Raw genomic sequence first — 18,021 nt, 5'->3', positions numbered from 1 at the left:
AAGATTTCCAATAGCTGATAAACAGCCTAATCAGCTTAATTTGAAGTGTGCATTATTCAAAACTCTGAAGCTCATCTTCAGAAAGGGATCACATAGCACTGAGTCTTGTGCTGTAATTTTAGTTCCTTCATTGCCATCGCATGGAGGAACACATTTGTCAGCTGCACTATTTGCATGAGTATTGTGAAATCTGTATAGCTGAAATGTTCAAAGCTTAAAATTCCCATTCCATATGAATTTATTTTTTAAAAAAATAAAATCCCAACTCTTGCTTCTCATCCAGAATAAGAAAACAATCTTTAAGGTTTTCCAGGGAAAAAATTGTCTTGCTTCCCTGAAATGGCTGGTCCTAACTCCCACATCTCTTCGGCCTTTTCCAGAAACTGCACAAGAGCATCAAACACTCAAAGTGCCTGGCTCTGAGGTTGCCTGGAGACTCCCAGCTCAGATTGACTATTCAGAAAAGTCCTTTGTATCTTGAGACTTTCAGGCCTCTCCTCTACTGCAGGAACATCAGGGTCTGAGTCAGGAACAGGCTGCAATGCAGCATCCAGACCTCTGGACTGGGCTTGGGAAATCAAGGGTTCAAGCAGACTGCCATGGATCTGACAGAGACCTCCATGCCATTCAGGAGTCAGAATGTTTTCATGAAAACATTTTGGTGTTTCAGGTCATTCTTGCTCTTAAGAGTTGGGAAGTCTTTAGGGAAATATACTTTTCCCATTTGCCTGTGGGAAAAAGGATGAATTGCATGTACAGCTTTCCTTCCCTCAACGTGTCAATCTTGAAATCCACTCAGAGCTTGAATTGGTTCCTCTCTTTTAATTTACTATCATCTTCTGAAGAACACTTTTAATAACAACAGGCTATCTGCAGTGTCTCTGATTTAAGCAGCAACTATTGATTGACTAGTTAGAACTTCCATGCTTTATGAATTGTTCTCTAGAGGTGACGAAATGGGGAAATCAATGCTTCAATTTGCTTTTATATTCCAACCCCTAGTGCAAGTTAAACTTTTTCTGAGCAAGCTTACCAAGGTGAGGGAATATTTTAAAGTACCTGTAGATTTTGTGGGTGTAGAAGGGACACACATATCATCAGATGTTCAGTTTATCAAACATGGTAATCATGACCAAAAAAAAAATAAATGAATAGTTTAAGAACTTATACCAGCTAGAGTTCTTTACTGAAGAAGTAGACCATTTTGTGTCTCAGATGATTCTAAAAGCATTTTAGAAAGGCTTAAAACCAAAGAGTTTGAATGAGTGGAGAAATACTCTTATTATTGTGGATGACCTAATGTACCAAGGCACAACCTTCACTACCTGATTGCTATTATTGCCATGGCAATAGTGGTTTACAATATCAAGGGGAAATAAGTATGAATTTACACAGATTTGCAGCAAAAATACAGCAGAAAGTCATGATGTGAAGGCACAGAAGCTGCTGTTATTTGAGTCACTATTATGTTTTCTGGGAGCCAGAGTAGTACCGCCCGATAATTCACCTATCTTATCACAGCAGAAAACCTCTTTATACTGAGAACGAGGTACAGGATAGGTTAATCTTAGTGGCTTGTATTGATAGATTAAGTGCATATGTTTTGCCCATGCATCAGTTCTGAATCCAAATGAAAAGCTATACACTATTAATTTTGTACATTTTGCTGGAGTAGGTACTACATATGTTCAATACATTAAAAAAACATGTGTCATGCATAGTTTTCTGTCAGAAATGAAAACAATGCACTTTGAGGTTTCTACATATTGCCAAGAATGTTTGAAATAAATGGACCTTCAATCTTATGAAATATAGCTTTAGCTAAAATAAAAGGCATGCACGAGTAATGGCCCTACCAGGTAGAAACAAATGATTACTCTGTTTTTTTGGATAGCCATAAACTAATGATAATTTCCTCATTTCTGAAGAAGAAATGATGGGGACAAGGGTAGTATGTACATAGCCATTATTTCAGCAGATGGGGCATGTTACATTTGTGGGTCAGATCTTGCACTAGTGTAAAAGCACTGTCTCCATCAGCTTTAAATATCTAGCTCCACATCTTTTTAAGTTACTGTTTATCTTGAATGATTTAATCAACTGTTCATTATTAAGATTACTATTAGGAAAAATTACCAGGTCTTGCTTAAGCAAACACACCTTCTATTTATATCTGTGCTTATAATAAAAAGTGTAAATGTTTGATATTCTACTGAAGTAGCAGGACTCTAGAAATCTTCACCATTAATCAAAAACTTAGTAAGCTACCAAAACAACATCTAAAATTAAAATTTAAGTGGAACTAACAAAGGAAATTTTTAAAAAGCAAAATGAAACAAATCTCGTAAATTACCTGAAAAGCAATCTAGGACAATAAATATTTTGGGAAATAAAAGAAGCAGCATTTCCTTCTCCTCTGCTTATTTCAGTTCAGAACTAATAATTCGGGTAACAGCTGCCATCATAAAAACATCCTATTTGAAAAAAAAGAAATGCTGTATTCATAGCTGAGGTTAAATAGTGAAGTTGTGGGTTGCCAGATCCTCAGACCAGGACACAAGGTCAGCAGATGTAGCTTCAGTTGCTGCCGTGGACTTCTGATACAACCTTGAGACTTGGGTCCATACTCATACTTCCCTGCTTTAAGCACTGAATCTCAGGACAGAGTAGGTAAGTGGTCCTGTTGCACAAGGAGTGTAAAGATGGTGAGATAAATTCCACAAGTTTGAAACAGGCTGATTTTCTCATGTGACCTCTCCAGCAATCAGGTGGATCCTCAAAGAACCACCTGTCCTCTTTAGCAACCAGGGAGACTTGTTCTGGCTGCAGAAAGATGTCAAGCAGGAAGCCTAAAGCCAAGAAAAAAGCTGAGCACTGTTAAGTTTCTGACCAAGGACCTACCTCAAGGGCTCCCAGACATGCCCTTATCCATAAGAGATTAAAACTATTGTGCTTATTTTGAGTGTAGATATTTTCTGAAGTTTCAAGAAGGCAAGGTATCAGCTTCTCTTCTGCCATGTGCTAGAGCAATAATGTACAGCCTATGGCCTATGGTTTGATTTGGCCCATCACAAAATATTCCATCTGTTCAAAAGCCCACTTCATGCCTCTTTGTTTCCCGAAGACCTTCAAATATAGGTGAGACTTTAACTGTGGCAGCTGTCTTTATGCTGACTTCTTGCCGAAGATCCCTCTATCCACTCCCAATCACTCCCCTTTGCTGACACTGTCATGTAAAGTTCATTAAGCCAAAACTAAAACAGATCCAAGCTGCCTCAAGTTATAAGTGAGATGGTTCTGGGAAATAAGCTAGGTCCTGGTTTCTGGTGCCTGTTTGCAACATTGCACAGACATTTTCATCCAGTGATACATTCATAGGCATACACCCCAGATGGGTCTTTAACATGTTTCCACCCCTGTGTACGTTCCTTACATTGCTGCAGCAACAGAGCACACTGCTTATCTTCTGACTCTTGCTTTTTCTCTGTTCCAGTTAAACTTGCATCACTGATGTAATGCAAAACAAATTCAATGGAGGAACAGCCCCTTCACAGTCTTGCTTCAAGCATGATGGTGCATTCCCATGGGATGGGGTCAAATCCTCTCAGAATGGCCAAGGATTATTGCACGAGTGCCCTTGCTCCACTGCAGACACTTTCAGGCTTTATGCAGAGTGTTAGACAGGAGTTTGGTTTTTTTATTCCTTGAGATTTCTGCTGAACTGCTCTCATAGAGTTGCCTAGCACCTTTTGTGGGTGCCCCCTCTGGTCTCCAGATGCTGCTCTAACGCGATAACAGATCTCTTCCAGGTGCAACATCTATAGCAATGTCTCATATATCTGATAACAGGTATCGGATGCCTCTGTTTAGGCACTGAGCTGCTGAAATGAGATTATATCTCCATTTAATTGGAATTTAGACATGAATGAGAATAATTTCCAAATTATAAGGATGTTTAGAGAAGCAGCTCAATATGTTTTAGTTCATGCTCCAAAACCAGAGTGAAAGAGTCAGAAAAAGACTTCTACTTTCACAAATTACTTAATGAATCTTCATAGGATCCTGGTCAGGACAGAATTATTATTCATATATTTTTTGGTTACCAAGGCAGAAAGAACTAGTCCAACATAAATAAATTTGCTGCTAAAAATGTTATCCATTACTTTATCCTTACAAACATATATTTTACAAGCCTCGAGGGGTAGTATTTTTGATATCTGTGATAAAACTTTGGAGTAAGAAACATGTTCACATTCACATGGCTGACTGAAATACTGCATTCTCATGGCATAGACTGACAACCCGCATAGATTGGGCTGTCTACCAATCTACATGCTGTTACACTGGTCATCATGATGGTATGGTGAGTAAATGGATATCAAAGAATATCTTGCATCAGTTCCTGAAGCTGACAGAGTAGAAAAGTGAAGACAAAACAAAAATGGGGGAAAAAATAAAAGTGCTGAAATTACAGAAACTTTTCTTCTATGTTGTAGAAACATGCTCTTTTTCCAATGTGCTTGTTACCTATGTTTGGATCCCTGTGTTGTGTTATTACTGAGCCTGGGGAAAAAAGGGATTTGAAAGACTGCAGTAAACTATCTCTATCAGAGCTAAATGTGTTTTAGGAAGCTTGTTTCTATTATAGAAACAGAAAGGAGAGATGTTTTGTCATGCAGGAGGTGTTGAAAGATAGGTCTGGTCAGACATGCCAAGATGTATTTATGCCTACAACTGGCCTGATGCTCTGCTGAGGAACGCACAGAGAGCTGCAGTGGAGGTGGTGGAGCTGAGCTGTCTGCGTAGGCGAGTCAGGCTCCTGAGTGCATCTCCTGCTTCGTTATGAATCAGGCACACAGTTAATTTTAACCTCTTATAGAAGTGCCAGGTCAAGATCACACGGCAATCAAAGGGCTGCTTGGTCCTGTTCGTGGGGCAGTGAGGTTCTTTTTTTCTTTTTTCTTTTTTTGTTTTTATACTCAAAGGAAAATATCAATGGAAGAAAAATCATTTTCAGGCTGAGGTGGCTTAGAGGTGTGCAAACCCCAGGGAGTGCAGCCAGGCACCTTGCATCTCTGTCAGGTCCCATAGGGGTGACTCCCTCACCCTACCCAGATGTACCTCTCTCAGAGCTGGAGGACCTGCACCTTACACTTGTTGAGGATTGCACGTAGAGAATTCAACATTGCACAGGATAAAGTCAACTGCAGAGGGTTTTATGGCTCCATTTTAGTGTTCCCTTCTTTTTCTGTGATCACCATTACCACCAATAGTTTAGCAGTTACGCTCAGCACTGCTCTCTAACAGCGAGAGATTAATTGCCCACTCAGATATCTGAACAAGGAGCTACGGCCTTCAGTGCAAGAATAACACCGGCAGCAAAAAGCAGCTCTCCCCCGTTGCCCTCCTTCCTGCTCTCTTCCCTTCAACCACTCTCCATTACAGTGAGAATTCCCACTGCCTGGTAATCTGCACAACTACCACTGCTTTAAAGTGCTGAGGGTGGCGTTGCAGAAGGGGAGCATGCTATCTTTTAGCACATGACTATAGTCCAGCGGCGATAATAGTTTCAAACTACCTAGGAAAAAATAAGCAGTATAATAATGTTAGTCAGGTAGCTTTTTGTACCTTATCAACACCTGCAGACACAAACCTGCACTGACAAATGCTACACCAGAGGGTAGGATAAGTGGAATTAGAAAATATTACCTTCCGGAGCTATTGGGCTCCCAAATGCAATATGCAATAGTAATGTAGATAGCATGGAAAAACAGACAATAAGTACAGCTTTGAATTCAAACATGACCTTCAAAGAGGTTTTTCTTAGAAACACAGAGTAAAAGCCCTAAACCTTTGAAAGAGCACAACCAAACAATAAGCCCCCAACTTCATGTACACCTCTGAGAATTCATTCTCAATAATGGACTCTCAGAAGTCTTTTATCACTGTTTTAAAGACTTTATTTATCAAATCTGAAAGATATCTTCTCTTTGACCCATTTTTATCACAGTCTAGAGGTATCTTATCAATATTCACTCCACAAGCACAAGCATATTTCTAAGTGACAGTACAGAACAGTATGTGATAAACTGGAACATTTTTGCAGCTCAGACCAATGTGCGAGATAAAAGCACATAGGCTCCTGCAAAAGCAGCAGGGCTTTGGCTGAAATGTCAGAAGCAACTATTTTGTGGGGAGTGATTCATTAAGCTGACACTTCAAAAAGCGGAGGAGCTGTTCTGGTGCTCCAAGCTAGGTCTGAAAACCCTAAACTCCCTTGAACTGTAGATTCAAAACTGGCAGTCTAGTAACCCTGCTCTTGCTCTTTCAAACTGTACTCTATGAAGACTAGGACAGAATATTTTCACAGGCATGATCTCCTATAAAGTGGAGTTGTGTTTGCAATTCAGAGACAGTAGAGAGCCATGACACTTTTTATTGGAGAAATGCAAGTTTCCAGACATTTTTGGTTAAAGCTAAATTATTATTATTCTCTTTCACCACTGAATTTCAGGAGTGGGTCAAGACAATTTCTGTATCAATATAATTTGAAAATTCTGTAGTATGAAATTCGCCTATGAGAAAAAACAAACAAAAAAACCCACCACTACCAATAAGATTTTGCAACTATACCTTCAGTATAGAAGTTGGATGGTTGATTCAGAAATTATTAAATTTGTGGTGAATCTTCATTGCCAAGGGCATGTACAGTGTGAATGCATATATGACATGTAAAACATTTGTAGCCTACATAGAAGACAATTGAAAAAACTTGGAATATGACAAAAAACAACAACTTGTGAATAAGCAATTGAAACATCATGGTGAAAGACTGAGTTAAGCTATGTAAAGCCTTGTTAGTGAGCAAACCTTAAAACTGACTTGATAATTAATCCTGCATCCAATAAGTAAAAGATGGATAATGTTCTGCTCCCTCTAACTTACTTAACAATAATATTCTATAATTGCTAGAAAAGCAAATTAACAAAGCACAATACCACAAAGTGGAGAGTTTTACCTTCTACTAAAGCTGTAGACAGTACTTTGATTTAAGCATTCCCTTTATTAATCTGTTAGATAGCCAGGGCAGACTATTACAAAATACATCTAAGGCACTTAATGATTCAGTAAAATTACTATTTTAGGACTTATATTTTTGTTTGTTTCTGTTGATGAAAGACAAGAATTATAAATAGGGATATTATAGTAGCAAAATTTGACACTGAAATGCACTCAATCCATTACAATCAGTTTTTAGACAGTGTTTTGGTCTTTCATCTGTCACTGTTGTGATGGAAACAGAAGTGGTGTAACTGCTCTTGGCCTCAAGAAAGTTAAGGACTAGTCCTAGATCCAATTACGTAGTGCTAAACAGCTCAAAGGCTCCTGCTGAGATGATATACAACGTTTTTACATGGTGGTGCATCTTTTCTGAAGATTATACAAGACCTACAGCATCAATGGATTACAGAACTTGTGGGGCTTTCCTATTCTGAGTGAAAACTTAAGCAATTACCAAAGAACAGAAGAGTTTGTCTACTGCAAATCTATGAAATGCATGGGTCAGCTCCCGTGCCTGGGGAAAATGGGGGTGGGAGGAGAACGTTTGCTGGCGGTGGCAGGGCTGACCAGTCTCTAAAAATCAATTCATGTCATCGGCTTTAGAAAGCTAATCAAGTGTTACGTCTACATTCCCCTAACAAGTTCTAATCTGCTGAAGGTTTAACTACAGTTGATTTAATGAGGCTACTCTGGGAACTGGAAGGAAGTTTGGGGATTTTACTGAAGAAACAGTGATGCAGGAGCAGACACTTGGGATTTGATAACTGAGGATGAGAAGCCCTTGTTAATCATGTATTCCAAGAAGTCAATAATTAAAATCTCAGTTTTTCCTAAAGGAATTCTTCCTTCACTGTGCCTGCAAACACAGTCCCTGACAATTGTCATGTGACTTTCAGGTTAAATGTTTCAGTCTCCAGGACAATAATTTAATCCATCTTTTATTCTTCCAAAGTCTGCCAAATTAATTATCAGAGCTACATGAAAATGGGCATTTACTGCAGAATAAACCTGCTATAAACAGCTAGGATCTGTTATTGCTTTCAAAACAAGTTTAACTCTTTCAGACCAAAAAAGTGGTTCTGTTCCCATAAACCACTATTTCAGAAAGGGCTGAAAGAGAAAATCAGCACAGTCCAGGAAATTTTAGTTTGGGGAGTACATTGGCTCCTGGTTTTTGATGACTCTGCGTAAGCTCAAAATACTGCCCCTGTCAGTGAGCAAAACCCAAACCACACACGAACAGTGAGTGGTATCACGTATAACTCGAGTTTAGGGAGAACAGAGATGTGCCATTGATAGTTCCTGTAGTTCCTACATGAATCCTATCACTCTTAACTTCTTAAATATGTAACCAACTTTGGGTTGAGAGAAAGGAATAAAGGTGACTGAACCATTCAACCTCTGCATGCACACACCTGTGACAGTGCTTCATACTGCTCACCGGGACTCGGCAAATAGTTTAAAGACTTTTTTTTTTCTTGTTCATATCTTAAAATATGTCAGTTGCAGGAAGAAACAATAGGAAATTGTTGAATTATCAGTCTATTCAGCATTCTCTTGAAGCTATCCTCAGTTCTTATTATAATATAGGAACCTACAGCTCACTCCTCAGCTGATATCAAGGAACCAACATGAAGAATAAAACAAATAAAACACATAAAACACATAACAAATCAGTTCCCTGTGGATAGCAATAAGCAAGTATCTTTCATCTGCACTATTTCAGATTCTTGCGTAATATAGGTCCATGATATTCAAGGCTACTTTTAAAAAGCTACTGGTAATAAAAACCACGACAAACCAAGTTCCTTTTGTCATAAAGTTTGCTCTAAGCTATATATAGTTTTCTTTTGATTATCTGAGCAGGAAATAAAAATTCAATTTAAAAAAAAAAAAAAAAAAAAAAGAAGAACAGCAAAAGCAAATACAACCATTTTATTTTCCGTTTCTTTTCTCACTTGTCATTTATTTTCCCTTATGGAGGCCATGAAGGCTTTTAATACATTTGAATTTCATACTCACAGTCCTCCAAGGACATTAACCATTAAGGATACTTCTGTTCTCGTATTGAACATGATAATGTACATGTAGATTTTTGGTGCTGTGAAGCACATGTTTAATTTTGGTCAACTTTGCTTTCAGACACACTCCTGAAAACTAAGTCATAAAGTGCATACCCATCAACTCCAATTAAGACAAATGTGCAGATCCAGCTAAGTGTATTTCCCACTTCAAGAAACTCTGGAATACACTGCATTTGACTCTTAGTAGATGTTCTACTTCCCAAAAAACTCCTTTTTTTTTTTTTTTTTTTTTTTGTAACCCCATTAGGGAAATTGTTTCTATTGTAAGGATTCATGTCTCCCAGTAATATGAATAGTTAATTTCCCAACAGGATATTTAATATATTCACATCAGCACTTCATAGTGGGAAATGTGTGGCAAGTAACCACATGGGGTTAATACACACAAGCTTTGATGATCTCAAAGCCAGATATTCAGCTGGTGTTCATCGGAATGCATCTCCATTTCATTCTATGAAGCAATGCCAAGCTATACCAGTTGAGAATTTGGCCTTTCATCTTCTTTCTTTTACAACGCTACAGCAGAAATTGCTAGAATCCATTCTTGGTAAACTTTTAATCTCACTGATATTAAATTTGATCCCTCATAATCACATTCTTCATGAATTCCAGAGATTTAAACTCTACTAAATAGTTTTTTATTAGTAAATACTAATAACTCTGTGACACCAGAAAGAGAAATGAAAAAAATATGTTCTTGCAAGGAAAAATATGTGTAAGAAACACCAAATAAATGAATTCTGGCTTTTACAAGGATTTTTAACTTTTGAATGTTAGCATACATACTTTGCAAAGAATGACCTTTTAAGCACAACAGTCACTCAGAGCAGACCTCACCTTACTTTTGAAATATTCAGGCATTTTTTTCCTCTAGCATAGGGAATTCAATGTGTGTGAAGCAGAGTGAAGATTAGTCTTGACTACAAGATCCTATTTAATTCTGTGGGAGCTCAAGAATGCTGTTGGAGGCAGCTTTTGCAGGCTTCAGTGCACCACAGAATCCAAATACTTGCAGTTAGGAGAAGTGGAAACTGTTGCATACAGAAATGGAAAACACTAATCAAATGTGTAATTGTGGCTATTTAGTCAAAGACTTAGCAGTTTTGAAGATGATTTCTAGTTGTTGTTACAACTGAAAAAAAAAAAAAGGAAAATTATGAAAGAAACTAAGAATGGTCAATAACTGCTGGTCCACCTAAGGACACCACATAAGTACAGGTGATATAGCAAAAGTCATGGGAGTCAGAGAGAAAGTGGGAAACCAAATAATTGTATCAAAAGGCTCAGGAATCAAAATCAGGAATCAAAAGGCTCAGGAATGAGAAACTGAAAATAACTCTTGAGAGCAGGACACTGGATCACCTTAAAATGTTGTTGAGAGAAAGGTGATTATGACTGGGGTGTGATTTCCCAAAAAGAAAACTTATAATCTCATGAATTCTGTGTTAAACTGAACTCGTGGAAACAACTTGAATTCACTTCTTGAATTCACTTAAGCTATGAGTTAGTGACAATTAGCTTGCTATTGGGTTGAGTGCTTGAAAGTAAAATACTTGCTTTTAGTGAGTTGCCGTTGTAGGCAGGCTACAAACACTACGAGGGAAAGTGAAAAGATCAAGATTTTCATAAGAGATCCAGTTCAGATTAAAGGGCTTCAAAAAAGAGAAGCAGATGCTCTGTGAATGACTATAGAAGCTATATAGTGTTTGTAACCACATTATAGAGGAACTGAATAACATACAATTGCACTTCTCAGCCCAGAGAATTCCTTCACCTCTGAAGTGCTTGCTCTGTTTACAAAAACTTACTCTTGAACAAGAGTGTGTCATTTAGTCCTGTTGATAAATTGACTCATCAGCTACAAAACTGCCCTTTGGCTGTGTTTAGTCATCATTACTAAAGGCACAGAGATGGCAGGTGTCATGCTTGTTAAGCAAGTACATTGAAGAAATAGGAAAGTGAACTAATGCTGAATATTGCTACTGACTTCAGCTATAGAACAAAAAAACCCAATGACTCAGCAATAGTCCCATCCTGCTAAAGTAGAATGACATGATCATCTAATAGAAGAGGTAGACAGAAACTCAGTTTCATCTCTAGCAGAGCAAAGGCCTATTGGCCATAGACAGTGGGATCGAGTGCACCCTCAGCAAGTTTGCAGATGACACCAAGCTGAGTGGTGTGGTTGACAAGCCTGAGGGATGGAATGCTATCCAGAGGGACCTGGACTAGCCTGAGAAATGGGCCCATGCGAATGTCATGAGGCTCAAAAGGCCAAGTGCGAGGTCCTGCACCTAGATCGAGGTGACCCCTGGTATCAAGACAGTCTGGGGCATGAAGGGATTGAGAGCAACCCTGTGGAGAAGGGCTTAGGGGTACTGGTGGATGAAAAGCTGGACATAAGCTGGCAATGTGCTCACAGCCCAGAAGGCCAACTGTACCCTGGGCTGCATCAAAAGAAGTGTGACCAGCAGGTGGAGGGAGTATGATTCTGCCATCCTGCTCCGCTCTGCTGAGACCCCATCTGCAGTGCTGTGTCCAGCTCTGGACTCCTCAGCACAGGAATGGCAGGGAACTGTTGGTGACGGTCCAGAGAAGGCCACAAAATTGATTAGAGGGATAGAGAACCTCTCCAGTGAGGAAAGGCTGAGAGAGTTGGGGTTGTTCAGCCTGGAGAAGAGGAAGCTCTGAGGAGACCTTATTGTGGCCTTTCAGTAATTAAAGGGGGCATATAAGAAAGATGGGGACAAACTTTTTAGTGGAGCCTGTTGCAATAGGACAAGGGGTAATGGTTTTAAACTAAAAGAGGGGAAATTCAGGCTAAAGAAGAAATTTTTTACAATGAGGGTGGTGAAACACTGGCCCGGGTTGCCCAGAGAGGTGGTAGATGCCCCATCCCTGGAGACATTCAAGGCCAGGCTGGTCGGGGCTCTGAGCAACCTAATCTAGTTGAAGATGTCCCTACTCATTGCAGGGGGGGTGGACTAGATGACCTTTAAAGTTTCTGTCCAACCCAAACTATGCTATGATTCTATTATTTTGTTAAGCACTGAAAGCAGAGTAAAGCGTGTAAAGATGGGTGACACTTATCCAGATTGCCTTTAACGGATCTCAATAAAGCTTGGGCTGCTGCAAATGATTAAGTTAAAATCATGCCAACATACTAATGGTTCTGCATATTAGCAGTGTTAACTACTCACAAGATTGAGGAGGGATTATTACCTGACATTTTCATGTCCTTCCTGAACTCCAGAGTGTGACAGTTTGAATTAAAACAAAGTTATCTCTGTCAGGAGAGGATGAAATAGAAGCGACAAATACTTAATCAAGGCAGAACTTGGGATGCTGAATTGGGCTGAAGGTGATTACAGTCACCGGTGATGGAATGTTATCCACCTACGTGTTATATCAGTGAAAAATAATAAGTTATTAGTTTGAAATTTGTGAAGTGATTCATCCGAGGATCCTGCATTATAAAGACAGAGGAGAGATTTACTGTATTTGTATTAGAAAAGGGCTGAATATTTCAGCTTGGACACTAAAAAGCAGCATAACAAGAGATAAGGAGCTTAACTAAGCCATGGGTAGAGCGTAGAGAGGACATTAAAAAGCAGACCCTGGAGTTCAGGTTCAAGCTGAATCAGGACCAACACACAGATTGTAAAATTCTCGCAAGCTCTTTCCAACTGCCTTGGCAAAAATCCTATCAGATGAACTGATTATTACAAATTTTCTACATCTCTTAATTAGTAGCAATCACATGAAATCAAGGAGTTCTGTGGGGTTTCCCAGTTTTGATCAAAAAGTCTCAGGAGAATGGCTACTCTGTTATATCTGAGGTAAAAAGCAGATACCTCCTGTTTCTGGATCCAGTTCTGAATGTGTATGAAATCAGTGTTTTTTACTGAAGTGCTGGATACTTGAAATAAATAAATGAGTACTTGTGAGGATGTCTTCACCACCAGCCCCTCACCCCGTTGATTTCCTATTAATGTGCAGTCTACAAAGTGTCTAAGGCATTATTTCCATCTATTAAAATTCTGTATCTATATGGTTGGGTGATAAAAAACAAACCTGTTCCCCTATCACTTGCTGGCTAACGGCCACTGAGACTGGCACAAACAGCATTTGTTTCATGTCTTTTTTTTCCCCCTTAAAATATGCCCATTAGGATTTTCTTACCTTTTGATTTTTGTCTCTAATCCTGCCAAAAAAATGCAACTCCTGCGGCTCATAGGAAACCTCGAGTGGTAAATTCTGTAATGAAACTCCAGGCTTCAGCACGGAGCTGTAGGAAGTGGATGACCTCTTCTGTGTAGCTGGGGTGCTGCTGACCAGATGACTCAGAGAGGAAACACAATGTTGACACAGACATACAATGCTGTTGAAAAGATTTTGTTTAGCAATTGTTTGTTTACTCAGGAACTTGGTACCACATTAACACTTTTGTTCTGACTTGGGACTCACTATTTATTTCCAGAAACCCTAACTGCTATCAAAATAAGAACATTAAAATTGCTTAAAAACAAACATGCATTGCAGAGTCCCATATACAACCGGGCTGCCTGTGGAATAACTTTGCCATGCTGTGCATTTAAAAAGTAAAATAAGTTGGGAAAAGGTCCAGGAGTTCAAAACATTTGAGCCATGAGTTTTTATTGGCTTCTCCACCAGTAAACACCTTAATCTAAACTTATCTACGTCACTTTGTCGACTACAATTTGGCACACCAGCGTAGATGCAATAAAGTGTGTATACTCCAAGTGAAAATTTGTGAGCCAGTCATTGAAAGCCTATGTGTTTTAAGCCATTCAGTTTGTGTTTCTAGTGAGGTGTAGGTGTTTCTTGTGTTCTCACAGCATCTGGTAATAAGCCATAAGACACAGATGAAGGCACCTAGTAAGCTGAAGAGTCTAGTAGGATATTGTAAATACCATTCCTCCTACATGAGGATGATTGTATGTGTCACTACGGAAAGAAATATTTCATTGGTATGCTGCAGGCATTGCAGCAAAATGCTACTATTACAAAAGCCTGGATCATAAACACAAAGGAGGAGGGGGAGAAGGATTTAGTTCTCATCTTTAAGTGTAAAGGATACTTCAGAACAAAACTAGGAAATAAGGCAATACTGGTCTGATTAAAGCCTACTGAAGTGAACTGAATGATTTTCATTTATGTCAATTGGTGTTGGATCTGTTTCTTTATGATTCTGTGCTATTTTTTTTTTCTTTTGGAACACAGCACCAGAACCATTTTTGTAGCTGAAAAGCATTCTTCTCTATCATATTTTAGAGAACAGGGGTTCAAGACACAGAGACACAATATTTCAACCTCCCTAGAAGGGACCCAAGGGAAAATGAAGGCAGTGTGGTCAAGACAAGCAGTAGTAGTTGTCTTTCATTGAATCTTGACTGTCTAGCAAAGTACAACATCTCAATTTTATTGATGAAGTTTCAACAAACCAAAAAACCAGTCTGAGCCGCTTTCAAGGGTATGAAATTAACCTATGGAACTATCACATGGTCATTTATTTGCTTGTACAAGTAAAGTTAATGTGTCACAACACACTTTCTCCCCCTTCTGTTTGGCTGAACTATATTTTCACAGCAAACATCAATTAAATAAGAAAGATCAAGCTAACAAACTTTATCCAGCATACCCTGTGATTATTTGTGGAATTCATTACTTTGCCTACAGCAGCCTGTCACCTTCTGAAAGACACAGCAGAACTCAAGTTTTCTCAAAATATGAAAGCCACCCACAGAAAAAAAATATTTAATATTATTGCTTCTGCTTGTATGCATAAATTATCTGAAGAGAAGACCTCATATTTCATGCTATCTGGGCAAATCTGGTGTGATACTTACATGTGGCTATGTTCTCTTGTGACTGGGAATACTGTCTTCAACCTGGGCTTTTTTTGTTGTGAAACCTGCAAGTTAGAGCAAAACTGTCTTGTGCCAGTGGCATACTCAGGGTAAATAACTCAAAAGTGACAGGTTGCTAGCTTTAAACATGTTATACTAATTATTCTACTGAAAAAGCAAAGCATCAGGAAAATTAAAGAAATCATGTGTGTTAAGCTCATTGCCATCGATGAATGCATGCAAGTTATTGAATAAAGCATCAGTAGAGTAGAATAAATGAGGATGCAACAGATAGTAAATGTCCAGAGATTAACAGCTGGTTTCCTTGAGTAGTTCTGTTGAGATAAGATTAAATACCAGTTTCCCAAACATCTCCTTAATGGTAAACTCTCTTCTACTTGTATGCTGAAATCTGAAGCTTTAGGTTAAAAGACTACTAAGTATAACTGCCACCTGAAACTTAAGAGATGATTACAGATATTTCCAAAATGCGACTTTACACCATTATATTGAATTGGATCTGTGTGTATCAGAAGAAGCCACAGCATGTGCCTTCTTTTGGCACAAAACTACTAATGTCAGTTAAAGAAGTGCCTGCAAAGCCACAAGCTCGTGTTAAATTGATTTGCTTAATGTTAAATATAAGCCCACCCACTAGCTGCCCCCATCTAACTAAAGTGAATTAAGACAAATTAGTCTGACTTGTGTCTAGTCACAGGCTCTGAATACAAAGGCAACTGTGTACACGATGGAAAAACAGCCACCAGTGCCCGAGCAGATTTGTTGCTCTGCTCTGAGGCAGCAGCCGGGCTGCTGATTACCCAAGACAACCAAAGAATCATTAACAAAGGCTGAGGGAAGTGTCTAATGACAAACAGTGTTTTGATCTGCAGTTATTTATTGGAATTATTGGCTGGACCATACTTGTACTATTTTAATTGTTGAACATGTCATGTGAAGACTGGTAATGCCTGCAGAACATGCTGGTTAGCTTCCTTAATAGCCCACTTAATCTCTCTTCCTATGATGCACTGCTGAAAATAGACACTAAAAATATATGGCTTTTTTGGTTTGTTTTTAAAGGCAAGAATGAGGCTGTGGAATGCCGAATCAAAATGTGTCCCTGTCTTTAGTGATTGCCATGGTCCAATCTATAATTGCAAAGGCAATCAATACAGGCTCCCTCAAGCAGTACTCTTGAAGGAAGATATCCCTTGCCAAAGCATCTGGATCTAGAATATAGCTATAAAAGATTACACAACTTGCCAATAGAGATGAGATTTCTATTGGCATGCATTGTTTTATTCAATGCAAATAGGTTTTCCATCTATGGGGCACAATGGCATGAGTTAAGGAGAGATTTTCAGACACTAAATCTCCTTGCTATTGTGAGTTCAAAGCAGATGGTGGGCATTTTAATATAACTTTTTGGAACAAAACTCGTTATTTAAAAAGAAAAAAAAAAGGCACCTCCCTGCTGGAATTGTGTCATTTCTGTGATTGGGACTGCCAGGTTTGTCAGGTTGGTTATTAGTCTTGTTGTGTTTCTCATCTCCTCCATAATAAAGCAGTAGCTTATATGACTAGGACAAAGTGTTCAGTGCTCACTTTCAATGTGTTTGTTATTAATAAACAGAGAGACTTTCGTGTCTTCCACCTAGGAAGCACTGTAAAAATATTTATTACATTTCCAAAGCAACAGATTTGTGAGGTAGATAAGGGTCAGGAACAGATTTACCAAGAAGCAATGTGAGTTGTTTTTTTCTCCCACTTAGCACTAACCAGTGTAGCACTTGCTACTGTAACATCATGGGACACGAAAGGAGGTATTCAGCCAGATCTGGGATCTCAGGGACATTTAAAACATGAGAAAGAAATTATCTCAAAGAGAGAGGTAAAGGACACATTCTCATCCTACCGAAATACACAGAAGTCTTGTTTTAAATTTCAGTGGGACAAGATTTTTATTTTTAAAGGGTGGAATTAATTACACCTAATTTCAGTACTCTGAAAATCAGCTGCCAATCACCTATGCTTTCCTTAAAGCTGGGGCCAGGCTCGGCACCTAGTTTTGAACCCTTTTTTTAGGGTAGGCAGGATTTCTTTGTGTAGGTGGCTCCCCCTCAGCTGACTCCGGAATATGTTTATGAGTAACTGATCATTCATTGACACTTTTAGACAGCTGAAGGTAGATATTGTAAATCCCACCCTGAGTGGAGTGCATGTGTGTAAGATACACTTTCTAGAAAACAGTGTTGTTGGGATAGGAATTTATGAGTTCCTGTTTCTCAGTCTTGCATTCAGTAAAATGTGTTATGAGGCACTAAATTCTTATTCTAATGAAAATACAGAAACTACATTATTTTATTCCTTTTTATTCACAATCATATTAAACTATCAAAAAGGTAAAAAAAAAAAAAATCAGCAGAACAAAATAAGGTTGCAATTTCAATATTTCAGTTGATGGGGTTTTAGTAGCAGCCACATCTTTGGAAAACCCTGTCCTACCCAGCCATCACTAAACTCCCTTTTCTACCCCCTTTAGGCTCAGCTGAGCTCACAGCAGAGCCAGTGCTGAGGGGCAGCCGTCATGGGCAATGGGCTGGACAAAGCAGTGCGGGAAGGAACAAACTCCTTCAGCTCCCTCTCAAGGAAGCTCCTGTGCTGTAAAGCTGCATCTAAGTGTCACTGGTGTTTCCTCAGCTACCAGTTGCTTTTACCTCATAAAGGATTTTGATTGCTTTGTTCTAGAGCCTGGGCGATTACTTGGCACACACATTATTTTTAACGAGGACTGTTATTTTCTTTGGAGCCAGGACATCCCTGTTGGCAGACGCTAACACCTTTTAGCCTAACTGTATCCTGCTAACATGTAGCTTTAAGTGCAGTCTGTGTATGTATAGACCAGCACAGTCATTTCATCAAAATGTCTGCAGGCTCACCATTAAACGATATTAAAATCTGTGTTCTGCTTACACACCCATTCATGAAGGTGGTTACGAGTA

At 38.9% G+C, this 18,021-nt stretch overlaps 1 long non-coding RNA gene across 1 annotated transcript in view; it reads right to left on the bottom strand.

The window, feature by feature from the left end:
* Positions 1 to 13,689, bottom strand: part of LOC110359965 (uncharacterized) — a 30,699-nt gene extending 17,010 nt beyond the window's left edge. Inside the window, exon 1 of the long non-coding RNA XR_002415561.2 lies at positions 13,329 to 13,689. This is a non-coding gene — a long non-coding RNA (uncharacterized LOC110359965). The remainder of the gene's footprint in view (positions 1 to 13,328) is intronic.
* Between the last annotated feature and the right edge of the window lie 4,332 nt (positions 13,690 to 18,021).

Source organism: Columba livia, chromosome 2 (genome assembly GCF_036013475.1).
Source record: "Columba livia isolate bColLiv1 breed racing homer chromosome 2, bColLiv1.pat.W.v2, whole genome shotgun sequence".
Classification (NCBI taxonomy): domain Eukaryota; kingdom Metazoa; phylum Chordata; class Aves; order Columbiformes; family Columbidae; genus Columba; species Columba livia.
This window is presented reverse-complemented; position numbering and strand designations above follow the sequence as displayed.